This window comes from Macrobrachium rosenbergii, chromosome 9 (assembly GCF_040412425.1).
Source record: "Macrobrachium rosenbergii isolate ZJJX-2024 chromosome 9, ASM4041242v1, whole genome shotgun sequence".
Classification (NCBI taxonomy): domain Eukaryota; kingdom Metazoa; phylum Arthropoda; class Malacostraca; order Decapoda; family Palaemonidae; genus Macrobrachium; species Macrobrachium rosenbergii.
In genome coordinates, this window is record NC_089749.1 from 29,597,695 (window position 1) to 29,611,165 (window position 13,471).

Genomic DNA, 13,471 nt, shown 5'->3' on the forward strand with positions numbered 1-13,471 from the left:
GTTCCAATTGGAAGGCACAAGAGATAGAGGATTATATTCGTCATCGCAAGTCTTTGGCTAGTAAGGGTGGCAAACATTGGTCAGATTCTCGTTGTCTCAAGTGTCTCAGGCTTCTGCTACAGATCAGTTGATGGATTTAGCGAGTTCAGAGGTAGTCAAACAGATAGAGGATACGACTGCAAGTAGTATGGAAAATTTAATAGCTAGTCTTCTTCAACATTTCTCAGATAGGGATAGTAGTAGTGTTAGGATGTCTAATCCTTCTTCCTTTTCAGCTCCCCTACCTGTTCCAGAACCACCCCTAACGGGTGCTGAGGGTAATGGCAGAATCACAAGCCTCCGAGTGGGTAGGGTTTGCCGGCCCCCTCAGCGCAAAGCAGGCAGTGAAGGATCTCCCCTCAACCCCCTTGTAGTATTGATAGATTTAATGTTGATAATGTTAGTAAGGATCAAGTTCTAGGTGTGATAAAGGAGGATAGGTCTGGGTTAGGTAGTGAGGAGAAGGTATTAAGGGTACAGAGTCGTTCTCCTGGACAGGTTCCGGTTTCGGGTTCGAGTGGTTTTTGTGCTATGGCAAGAGTTTTGCCTTCATTGCTTCTTTTCGGTCTGGCTTAGTCTCAGGTCAGTGTTTCAGTTCCGGTGGTGCAGAATCCTTCTGTCCTACGTCCTAACTCACTTCTGACTGTTTCTGAATCTTCTACTGTAGTTTCCCCCTTCTCTGTATTTTTCTACTCCTCCATCTAGCAAGGCGGATTCTGGTGTGTCCTTTTGGTTTCTAAAAGTAGTTTGCGGGACCTGCAATTGGATGTGGCGGAAATAAGGCAGATTTGCTGGGTCTTTCAATGGGTACAGATCTATGATGAGAGGTTATTTTTTGAATGGTTTCTCTAACATTAGAGAATATGTGACACAGTAGTGCCCAGAACTCATGTTGGATATGTTTCAGGATTACAGTATCGAGGGGGGCCGGATTCGGTGTACCTTCTGTCCTTTCGTTCTAAGTTTTCTTCTGGGTTATCTGTCGCTTCATCTCTGGCTCCCACATTCTCTGTTACTCTTTTTTCAGTCTCCTCTTCTTCTGCTCCGGTCTTTCCTGTGGCTTCCGCATCTTCCGTTTTTCCCTCCTTCAACTCTTGGCTCTTCCTCTTCTCAGGAATCCTTTTTTATGTGTCTGCTATCCCTCTGCCTTCTGCTTTTCCTTCCTCAGTATAGTCGGGTTATCTGTCGTTTCATCTCCTGTTCCCACATTCTCTGCTGCTCCTTTTTTCACTCTTCTCTTCAGCCTCCTCTTCCTCTGCTCCGGTCTTTCTTGCAGTTTCTGTGTTGTCCGTTTTCCTTCCTTCTTCGACTTTGGCTTTCCTCCTCTCAGGTAACTTTTTTTATGAGTCTGCTATTCCTCTGCCTCCCGCCTTTCCTTCCTCAGTACAGTCTTCTCCGGTAGGAGGAGCTTCCGGACAGGTGAAAATACAGTTTCGGCAGAATTTGGCCACAGGGGTTTCATGTTCCATCCCTTCGGGTAGCCACAACCCCTTGCTTCCGCTTCAAGCGGCTGTTCGTAGAGCTCCTTACGGAAGTTGCGATGTCCCTACCCATGCGAAAGTTCTTCTCAGACGACCGCATTCTCACCATTATCATCCAAACCTTCGCATGCTGTACCTAGTTGCAGGGTGACTGTAGAGAGAGCCGCTAGACAGTCCGGGCTCCCTAAAGCTGTGGCTAGACAGCTTTCTTTTAGCTTAAGAAAGTCAACCCGTAAGCCTTACCAGGTTCAGCTAGACAAGGCATAGAAGTTAGTGTTGTAAGGAAGGTCATTCCATCTCTAGACCTTCCATAGCCAAAATAGCTGATTTTCTTTTATTCCTTTGGAAAGTCTAGGGTCTTTCGTATTCGGCTATCGCTGACTACCGATCAACGATTAGCGGCACAATTAGTTTCCACCTTCCTGAAATCTCTAGTAGTAAGATAATCGATAATTGATGATTTATTACGTTCTTTTAAGACTGAACGTCCTGTCTTGCCGACTCGGGCCCCTCCGTGGGACTTGTCGGAAGTACTTCAATATTTTTCTTGCGTTCCCCTGCCTTTGAACTCTATGAAGCTATAACATTAAGACAGTGACTAAGAAGCTGCTTTTTCTTATGGCTTTAGCTTCAGCTAGAGGGTTGGGCGAGCTTCAGGCAGTTATTAGGTTGGGTTCCTATGCGAGAAATGATACGTATTTGTCTGTCTTCCAGAATTTGTGGTGAAGACAGAGTCGGAGGTTCAAACTCTGCCTCATTCATTTAAAGTTCTTTATCTGCAAGTGTTCTTTACCAGTGATCCAGCAGAGATATCTTTATGTCCGGTATGAGCATTAAAGTCTATTTATCAAAGGTTGAGAAACTCCGTCCGCTTCTGGCGTACACCTCTTGTCTCTCCGTGGAATCCTTCCCGTCCGCTGTCAAAGAATGCGTTTAGTTACTTTCGGAGGGAGGTGATTTCCCAGGGTTCTCAGGGTTCTTCTTCGTCGTCTTCAGCTCTGCATTTCCCCGACCGCACAGTATTCTGAGTATGTCCACTTCATCTTCCTTTTTAATTAATTATTCAGGGCCTTCTATTCTGGAGGCAGCTACTTGGAAGTCCGTCTCAGTGTTTACTTCTTACTTAAGAGACGTTCGATTTGCCTCATAGCGTGTAGCGGCGAAGTCTACTATCTAAGGTGCGTTCATTTAGCTGAGGTGGCATTCGCTTAGTGTGGAGGTTCGGAGGGTTATTCTCTTAGTCCATGCGTAGCGGCAGTCTATTATCTAGGGTGCGTTCATATAGCTGAGGTGGTATTTGCTTAGTGTGGAGGTTCGGAGGGTTACTCTCTTAGTCCACATGTAGTGGCGAAGTCTGTTATCTAGGGTGCGTTCATTTAGCTGAGGGGGTATTCACTTAGTGAGGAGATTCTTAGTTAACCAGATAGAGGAATTCCTTCTAGTCTTTAGAATTCTTAGGCAACAGTGATAGTATAATCACATGAACTTAGGTTTAGTATGTTTTAAGTATCTTAGTCTTTGAGAGTTTCCCTACAAGAGTCCAATGGGATGCTCTAGTAGGCTAGGCTCTTTCACCGGCGCTGAGATACTTCTTCGCTTGTCAGTCGTCAGGCCTTATCTGCACCTGGATGGCGGAGGGTCAGCGGCTCGGCACACTGCTTCATTGCCTTTCATACCTGAGAGGCTCTGAATAGCCACATGGGAGGTTCATCGTACTCCTCCATACATGAGAGGTTCTGAAGAACCACAAGGGAGGTCGATGGACCGAGACAGTACGGACCTGATGGGCGATCAAAGTACTCTCCAGCATGTCTCATCACCAAAAGCACCGATTGATAAGGTGAGTGTATAACTAAATAGATATCCTATGCAGAGCAGATCGGTGAGCTGCCATCTCTGCAGCTGTAAAAAGAGGTGTGCCGCAAACTTAGATGGTCCTCCCGGAGGGCCAGCGGCTCTGCACTCTGCCTCATTCTCCTTCATACATGAGAGGTTCTGAAGAGCCACATAGGAGGTCGACGGACCAAGAGTACTGACCTGACTGTCGATCAAAGTACTCTCCAACAAGTCTCTTCACTGAAAGCATTGATTGATATGGTGAGTGTATGACTAAACAGATATTTTATGCAGAGCAGATTGGTGAGCTACCATCTCTGTGGTTGTCAAAAGGCATGCAATAGAATTGATCCCTCCTCCTCTAAATGTTGTTAATCGGGTGAATTCAGGTGTTCAGGGAGTGTATTGCAATATGAAGTTTTCATAATAAAATTAATATTGTAATACTTACCTGAATGACTCCCACCCTGCCTTCCCCACATCAATTTTGACCTTGAATAAAGCAATTGACGAAAGTGGGAGTGTCGTCGCACACCTGTGTCAGCGTTGCCAACCGTTTGTTATGGTAGCTCAAGTGACAAGATTTTACCTTCAGCGTTGGTAACGCTCGCTGTTAAAATTCCCAATAGTGGGACTGGTAACTGAGAGTTGTTCAGGCTAGTGGGATTAAGGGTGAATTCAGGTTTTCAGGTATTACAATATTAGTTTTATTATGAAAACTTCATATTTGGATACTTACCTACTGTTAAAGTTAGCTCATATCTCCTCATCTATACACGCAGAGATACAGTATAAGCTAACTTTAGCAGTAGGTAAGATTCATCCCAAATAATCAATACTCTTCTACCTCTTTTTTTTTTTTTTTTTTTTTATTATACTTCCTCCAACATGTTAAGTCAAAACCTAAATACCCGTCATAGTTCTATTTAAAACATTTTAAAGTGAGATAGGATAGAAACTATCTGCAGATTATTTTCCTCTAACAGGTAGCACCACAGATAGTGTTAGCTTTCCATCAGGAGTCTGATATAGCTTCAAACAGCCAGGAACCATGGGGATAAGTATCTGAGGTAGCCTGTTTGAGCTTCAGCCATTAAAACTTAAATTTAGCTCAATTCTAACAGCTTAACTGTAAGCACAAGGAATACCTAATTTATCTATGAGCTGATATGAAGACATTACACTTTTAGGTTCACAATAAATATAGAGAGAAGAATTTTCTAAAAATTATGACACATTCGGCACCAAAATGACACACTTTTGTGGAACTCAGAAGTTCAATTTTTGATACTTGATTCATTGGCTCTATGGAAAAGTAAATGAACAAGTATAAGACTGATTTGAGAAAATCCATTTGAAACATCAGAACCTGATTTTATCTACATAAATAAATATGGGTGATAGTCAATAAGATATAGAGTGAAGTATACGGAGGTAGTTTTTAGTAGTGGGAAAATAATTTCACTGCCATGAAAGCAGTTACCTCTTTGAGCTGAGCTTCCTTAATGAGGTATGCCATTACTCTTCAGACAACAATCTTTTGACAATACTTTCCTAGATAAGTCAGTAAATAATTTACTGATTTCAGTGAGGTGCCCAAGGAATTTATTACATCTAACATGATTCTTCTGGAGAGACCCAGTGGACGAAGTACATCTCATATTTACAGTTTCTCATTCTTTGTGAGGATGCAATAGTACAGAGATCCCAATTCTATCCAAAGGGCCTTACTTATTTCAATTATTCTACTTATCAAGGGAGGGAGGGAAGGTGCAAGATTTTCCAGATCAGGACATTCAAAAGGAGCTGATACATTGATGGTTTTCTTGGATCATCTTAAAGATGTCAATCAAGTTCCATGATACAACTCTGAAATAGAACTCACCCATAAAACTAACATTAAATAGTGAATGAGCTAAGCTTGTGTGTAAGTCTTGACTGTGGATATACACTGGTCAGTAGCAAAGAAAGTATTACCAATTAAAAAAAATTATCTTTAAAATGGCACTCAACAATATACTAATTCTGTGGCCCGTCTTCCAGTGAATATGGCTGCTGTCCTAAAAAAATAGCAGTGAAAATAATTCTTTTATTTATTATCTTGCTTGGGACCTACTTCTGAGCAAAATTATCTACCAGGAAGCCAAAAATGTGAGCATAATCTTTACATCCCTTTACTACCACGTATCACCTGGAAAATAGTTTTATGCATGTCGTCTGTCTGAAGGGACTATGAATGGGAGCAGGTGACCTGCTGTTAATTGCTTTCCACTGCAAAATGTCTTCATCAGTAAAATGCTCTCTTTGTGAAGGACTGTTTTCTGAAGGCATGACTTATGGCATTAGAAATTTATGAGAACAGTAAGAGACTATTGCATTACATGGAAAGATGGAAAATTTTTCAGCTAAAAGGACTGAAAAGTGTGACAGTGATGAAAAATGAAGATAACTGTACTCTGAAGAGAGAAGTGCTGAATCTCTCCAGGACCTACACTGTTTCTTGAAATGTTCAATACCAGCTTCTTAAATTATTCATGACTACTGTGAGTGAAGATGTTTCAGATGAGTTGGAAAAGCCTGTAAACTTGATGTGAAAATCAACATTCCATGCACCTTTGCATAAACATAAATTTGCTTCAAGACAGCAAACCCCAATAATATTAGTATATATATATATATACTGTATTTTTTATGAATGCAAATAAGAAGTAAAGAAAGAAATTGAACAAATTTTAACTAAAATAAAATAAAGGTAAGTGATGTATAATTCACTCTCTGAAGAAATAACTTATAGTGGGTCATATAAAAAATGGAAGTGGCTAACAATACTCGCTCTCAAAAGAAAAAAATGTAGTGATTACTAATCATTCTTCATGATAAAAATCAATGATAATGATGTGATGCAAAGTGACACACCCAAGCACAATGCTGGGCTATGATTTCTCCAATGCATTGGAGAGGTTGTCACCTTAAGGTAAATTTAATGAAATTGAACAAAGTTCTTCCAGGATGCCAGTTGCAGATAGCAAAAATGGAAATAATTTTGGAAAATTCCAGGGCACAAAGTGTAATGATAAGAAAGACGAATGGCTGAAAATAGTACATGGACCTAGACAAATGACTGTTGACAATGATGTCACAGTTGTCCAAGACTGATAAATATCCGCCATCAGATTAAATCTTGAATGACTTTGAATCCCATTACCAACTACCTAACTGCCTTGTTAAGCTTACAATACTGAAAAAAAGGCAGGTACAAAAAAGTTTCATATGCACCTTACATAACTGGCTTCATTTAATACTACTGGTATATAAGAAACAGAAAAAGTTAGTATTTGTTATCCAGCATTGTATTGTTCACCTCAATATTTTAGGTTTTCAGTGGTTTTTAAAATGTTGAATCCTACATCTTTAAGAGGGTAAACAAACTAAAGGACCTTCAAAATGAAAAGCAAGATAATTTTCCTTGCGATGTTAGGCAATGTAGGGGCATGAAAAATTATATTCCTACATCTCATGGGCTAAAATGGTTAAAAAAAATTTAGTTGTTATGAAGAACCCATTAAAATAAATAGCCTTATTCTGTGCAGAAAGCACCTAGATGCACCAACTCTAGAGAACTGAAAGTAAAAACTCCTGTGCAAGAGCCAGCATCACTACTCATTCTTCCGTGTATCATTACTCATTCTTCTATGTACCTCAAAAGCTGTGGACATGCAGACTGGTCTTCCCAGGGCCAATGGGTTGCATTCACTGAATTTATCCCTTGCCATTCATAGTCATATTTTTCATCTTTCACTCATTTATGTGAAACTTTATTTACTTTTAACATTATGCCCACTATTTAGTGAGTTATTTACCTCTTTTCACTATTCAAATCTCCAATACCTAGCCTCTTGGTAGATGCAAGTGAAGTACCTCTGGATTCTTATCAGCAGTCATTGCTGGTTACATATTAGCACAGAATTCAAGGAACTCCAAAAATGCTAAAATAGAAAGTTCTTCGTAGAAATTTTTTTTACATTAAACAATCAAAGAAAAATATTAATAAGCATGTGTGCTGGTACTGTGAGGAATAGTGCACTGGGATAGACATGACCTGCAAGAGGCTGAGTCCCATATGGTCAATTTTAGACCATGTGGCATAAATACTGAGTGTACTAATCTCCTAGTACTATATAGTTATAATACTGACTTATAAAATTACTAAAACATCATCATCCCTTGAAAATACAATTGGTAAATGTTTAATGATCTCAAAACTTCTAAGCCTCTCAGTGTGTACACTTATAATAGCTGCCTATTACATTTTAAAGATGTTAATTTCTACCACATAATAGCATTCAAAGAGCAAGAGAGAGGAGGAAGGTTTCAGCTTTAAAATGACAATTTTATGATAAAATATAGTTTTATATTAACTTATCAAGTAATTACATAGATAGCTATTAGTTTTAACTTGCACAGCAGCTAAAATTTTGAAACTCGCGGTAGCTCTACTTTCGATTTGGGTAGGTGACTAGCCCTCTTTCAGGGAAAGAGAAGAACAGCTCAGCATAGGACTCAGTGTTTGTGCCCTTCTGCCCATATGAGGGGAGGAGGGAGGGCTCTGATCATGTAATTACTTGGTAAGTATATGTAAAATTTTATTTTATCATAAAAATGCCATTTTTATATAAGTAACTTAACAATCCAACACTGACAGGAGGTGGGATGCATGGACATATCTACTCCAAAACAGTAATGGTAATGAATTTGAGAATAGAAAAAATATTGCTAGCATTGATATAATGCTTGTTGTTCCTTACCTGGTAAGAGAGCTACTGCAGGAAGATGCTGCCTCTGGGTGGTGCTCATCTTATCCTGTAGTGGCGTGGTGGTATAGCCATGAAGCGCCTACTACTTCAGTGGGAACTTTGCAGGAAGGACATTTCCAATGGCTAGCAAAGTATCCAATGTTGCCCCTGCCCGGGCGCAGTACCACAAATAAAAACAACCAGAGAAAACAATGCTGTCATCTACACCACATAAATAAAAACCACCACCCATCCGCTAAAAAACTGGAGGGCACTCCAGGTATACAGTACCCCCCGGCTCCCCTAGAACTCAACACTGTCACGGCAAAGAGAAAAAAGAATGGAAGGGATGCTTCCTAGGCTTCTTCCCCCAAAACCATGCCTGCACTGACAACGGACCCAGGGTACTGCAATTTTCATACACGGTTTCCACTTCCTGCAAGTAATGGGTTGCAAAAATTGACTTGCACCTCCAGTAAGTTGCTGGAAGAATGGAGGTGAGAGACAAGTTGTGTTTAAAAGCTAACGAAGTAGCAACTGCTCTAACTTTAACTGAGGGTAAGATATCCTCCCCAATCAGAGAATGTGCTCCTGAGATAAGGTCTCTGAGAAAAAATGCCAGGGCATTCTTAGACAGTGGATGAGAAGGGTTTCTCACTGAGCACCATGGGTTACTCGCCAGTCCATGGATTTTCTCAGTTCTGTGCAATTAATACCTTAATGCCCTCACAAGACAAAGCGCTCTCTCTTCCTCTTCTGGTTCCAAAATCTCCACCAGATTCTTAATAATAAACAAACGTGGCCAGGGGTTAGATGGAGTCTCATCCTTGGCTAAAAATCCCAGGGTAAAAGAACAGACTGTGTCCCCTTGGAAGCAACCAATCCTCTTATCAATTGTGTGTAGTTCACCAACACACTTAGTGGTTGCCAAAGCCACAAGAAAAACGATCTTTCTGGTGAGATCCCTTAGTGAAATCGAACGAAGGGGCTCAAAATGGGGACTAGACAGCCATTTGAGAACCACATCCAGGTTCCAAGAGACTACTCCTATCTGCTTGGCTGTGTCGAATGACTTAATGAGGTCGGTTAGATCCTGGTTCGAGGATAGATCTGTTCCCCTATGTTGAAAAACAGAGCCCAACATGGCCCTATAACCTCTAATAGTGGAGGAGGATAGACCTATAGAAGACCTTAAATACTGCAGAAAATCTGCTATCTCTGCTATAGATGTCTGAGAAGACTAGATGTTGTCTTCTGCACCAAGTACAGAAGACTGTCCACTTGGCTTGGTAGACTTTGCTAGAGGATTGATATCTACATCTAGCAACAGCCTCTGCAGCTGATCTTGAAAAGCCCTTCACTCCAATGAGCTTCCTGACAGTATGTATCCTGTCAGGGCCAGAGTGGGGCTGTCTGAGTAAACTTGGCTTTTGAGGGAGCAGCCTCGGAAAATCCACCTAAGTCCGAGAAGATCCGGCAACCACTCCTTCGAGGGCCAAAACGGGGGTGTAAAGTCATGTTTTGGTGGGTCCAAAACACATCTATGACTTCCCTCACCATGTTGAATGGCGGAAAAGCATAAAGATCCTTGTTCAACCAGTCTTGTAGCATGGCGTCCGTCGCCCATGCTGGAGGACCGGGGTTGGCAAACAGAACATCGGAAGACGATGATTCATAGAGGTTGCAAATAGGTCCAAGATTGGCTTTCCCCACAGCTTCCACACATCTAAGCAGACTAGAGGGTCTAGGGTCCATTCTGTGGGGAGAACCTGTCTTTGAAGGCTCAGCTCGCCTGCCAATACATTAAGTTTTCCCTGAATGAAATATGTCAGGATTCTAGTCTGCTCAGAGGAGAAGGGCCCTTGCTGCCTCGCAGAGGGAGAAAGTGAGTCCTGCCTTGTTTCCTGATATAAGACAGGGCAGTGGTATTGTCCATGTTTACTATCACTGTCTTGTTGTGAGGTTCCGACGTGAAGAACTGTAGCCGCAAATGGATCGCCTTTAATTCTTTGACATTGATATGCCAACTTCTTTGTTCCAGGGACCATGTCCCAGAAACTTCCTTGTTCCCCAGAAGAGCTCCCCAACCTAGGTCTCATGCATCTGAGTAGAAGTCTAGGTCGGGGCTTAGAGGGAGGAAAGATTTCCCTTCTAACAGCTTGCCTTTGGAATTCCACCATTGCAAATCTTTCCCAGCTGGCCCTCAGGAAGAAAGAAGAAATCTCATATGCAGTCTGCCCAGACAGACGAACTGTTCTATGGAGGCTAGAGTCCCTAGAAGACTCGTCCACTTGTTGGCTGAGCAGTTTTGGAGAGAAATTCGTTGACTGTTCTCAGGCAGGATTCTACTCTCTTAGGGAAACCCAAAAACTCTGAGTCTATCATCATTCCCAAATATAGAATCTCCTGTGTCGGAGTCAGCTGGGACTTCTGCGTATTGATCAGTAAGCCCAAGTCTTGGGCTAGGAGAAGGGTCTTCCGAAGGTCCACCGTACACTTCTCCTCTGACTGAGATCGAAGGAGCCAATCGTCCAGATAAAGGGAGATGTTGATCCCCATAAGATGGAGCCACTTTGCAAGAGGGGCAAGAACCCAAGTGAAGACTTGAGGAGCCGTAGAGAGGCCGAAGCACAGAGCTCGAAGCTGATAAACTCTGTTTCAGAACACGAACCTGAGGTACTTCCTGGAGCCTGGATTAATGGGGACGTAGAAGTATGTGTCCTGCACACTGAAGGAGATCATCCCTGGCGAATGGATGATAGGACAGTCCATTTCTTTTTCATCCTGAATTTCGTCTTTTGGACAAAGAAATTCAGGGCGCCGACGTCAAAGATGGGACTCCAGCCTCCTGATGACTTGGGGACTACAAAAAGACAGTTGTAGAACCCCTAAGAACTGACGTCTTCTACCACCTTTATTGCTCTCTTCCTGAGGAGGGATGAAACTCCTTGGGAGAGGGCTGAAAACCTCTCCGAGCCTACTGAGTAGGCAGTCAATGTGATGGACGCATTGACTGGGGGGTGGTTTCTCCCTGAATGGGATGGAGTAGCCCTCCCTCAGGGGTTCCATGATCAAACATTCTATTCCCTTCACTTCCCATCTTTCCTAAAAATGAAGGAGTCTGGCTCCTACTGGAGTACAGAGGACAGAGTCCTCACTTCTGTGAGGAAGGCTTGGAGGAGGACTTCTTAATGGCACGAGACGAGAAGCAGACGTTTGAACAAGGTCTGGAGTAGGCATCTAGTCAAGTGGGCCAAGAGGTCCTGCGCTGACCTCTTTTGAAGGTCTGATGTGATTTCTTGAACTGTAGATTGAGGAACTGGGTGTTGACAGTCTAGTGGGGAGAAGAGGAGCGCCGACTTCAGCGAAGTAACTCCCTTGGTGGTGTACGAACACCAAAGCTCTCTCTTCTTGAGCACCCCCATGACAAAGAACTCCTGTGAGCCGTCTCTAATGCCCTTATCAGTACAAGAAAGGACATGAAGCCAGTTCGCGGCACAACCTTCAGGTAAATCAGCACAGTCCTTAATCTTATGTGCAGGGGCTCCCACAGACAAGTCCAAGAAACTCAGGACTTCAAAATCTTTAAAAAGATTAGTGGGGAGATGGTCAAGTTCTGTTGTGGAGAATATCACTATGGCTGAAGAAGAAGCCGACCTTCGGGATGAATCAATCAGACTCCCAAGGAAGGAGCTTCCCCCCTGGTGTATAAGTACCTCCTTCAAGACAGCCTGGAAGGAGGCCTTCCCCTGCTCTCTCTTCTCAGAGAGTCAACACTCAACTTCAGTCAAGGCTTTCCTCGCTGAGGAAGAAAGTACCACCTTAGGAAATCCTTTGGAGTCTATAGGCTGGTTGCTCATTAAAAAAGCTGAAGCTGGTGAAGCCGGTTCCGTTGGTGATACGAAATCAGAAAATTAACTAGTAAAAATCTTAGCAAGGCCGCATAAGCCGAAGGAGGAGTGTCCTGGTCTACTTCCTCTTCCACATCTGATGACACCAGGGACAAAGACAAGTCTGCTGGAGGTTGAGCTGTCAATGGAGTCTTCTTGAGCAAGAACTTGAAGCTGAATGGGGGCCAACGATGGGTCAATAACTGCGGGTGCCTGAGTATCTGAGACAAGTGTCTGACGAAGAGGCGGCAGTTGTATGGAGGCTGGTGCTGCAAATACTGGATCTGGCACCGAACGCTCAAAAGCTGAGACTGGACAGTCAGGCACTAATGGGAGCTTGGATGCTCTCGGGCACTCAAGACACTAAAGGGAGCTCGGGAGCTGCGGGGCGCTCAAAACGACGACAGATTCTTGGATGAAGAGAAACGTTTACGAGAGTAAGAAGCAGAACGCTTGGGAGCCAAATATTGGCTCTCTACCTCTGAGCGCTCTGAGGGAAAACATTCTGGACTGTCCCAGTAACTGCAAGACAGATGAGGGCCACAAGCAGGTTCTCTGAACCTTTTGCTGGGCACTGGAGGAGAGCATGATACATCTACTGCATGCCTTTTCAGTGGCTGTGATTCATCCTTAAACACCACTGGCACCTGAAACACTAGAAGAAAGACAATGCACTTCCATAGAGACACCTCTCCAATGACTCTCTGTCATAACCTAAGATGCAACAACAGGTCTGACTGAAGGGGCAACTACCTGTGGGCAGATTTCATTGACCTCCCCTGGGCTACCAGTATGACTCCCCCAAGGTTTAGGGGAGTATGACTGACTTCTGCCTAGGACAATCGGCGGGACGCGCAGCCACCTCCTCCACTGCCACTTCGCTTGCATTGTTATCACTTATCTTGTCCATTAGGACTCTCACTGAAGACCCCAACTGGGCCATAGTACTCACTATCAAATTGAATTTCTGATCAAATCTTGACTTGAGGCAGGCAATGGGATCGGGTTCGAAAGTGTGAGAGCCAGGTAAAGAAGAAGGTGGTATGGTCTGAGGACTGGGAATGGGAGACACAATAGACATAGGCTCAGAAACAGGAGGAACAATAATATCATCTGAAGACTTAGTAGAATCCTGGCTATCTAAGGTCTTACTATTATTGGCTCTAGCAGCTGCCTTCCTCTTCCTGTCTCTTTCCAGTTTAGCTAAATGTGACTTTAAATTCTTCCACTTTTTGCTATCCCAGTCTTTACATTCTTCACATGTCAAATCCACTGAACATACCTATCCCTTACAATCTGTGTGAAAGGGTATGCCATAAGAAGCCTTTGTCAAACTTGTATTGCAGCCTTTGCTGCAATACCTAATACCAGGTGAACTTGAGTCGGACATCGTACACAAATCAACTATCAAAAAAGCCTAAATTGTGAAAAA

General features: G+C 42.9%; 1 protein-coding gene across 11 annotated transcripts in view; it reads right to left on the bottom strand.

Annotated features, from left to right (window-relative positions):
- The window catches only part of LOC136841662 (CBY1-interacting BAR domain-containing protein 1-like), a 96,976-nt gene that overhangs the window by 20,408 nt on the left and 63,097 nt on the right, over positions 1-13,471 (bottom strand). The window lies entirely within an intron of this gene.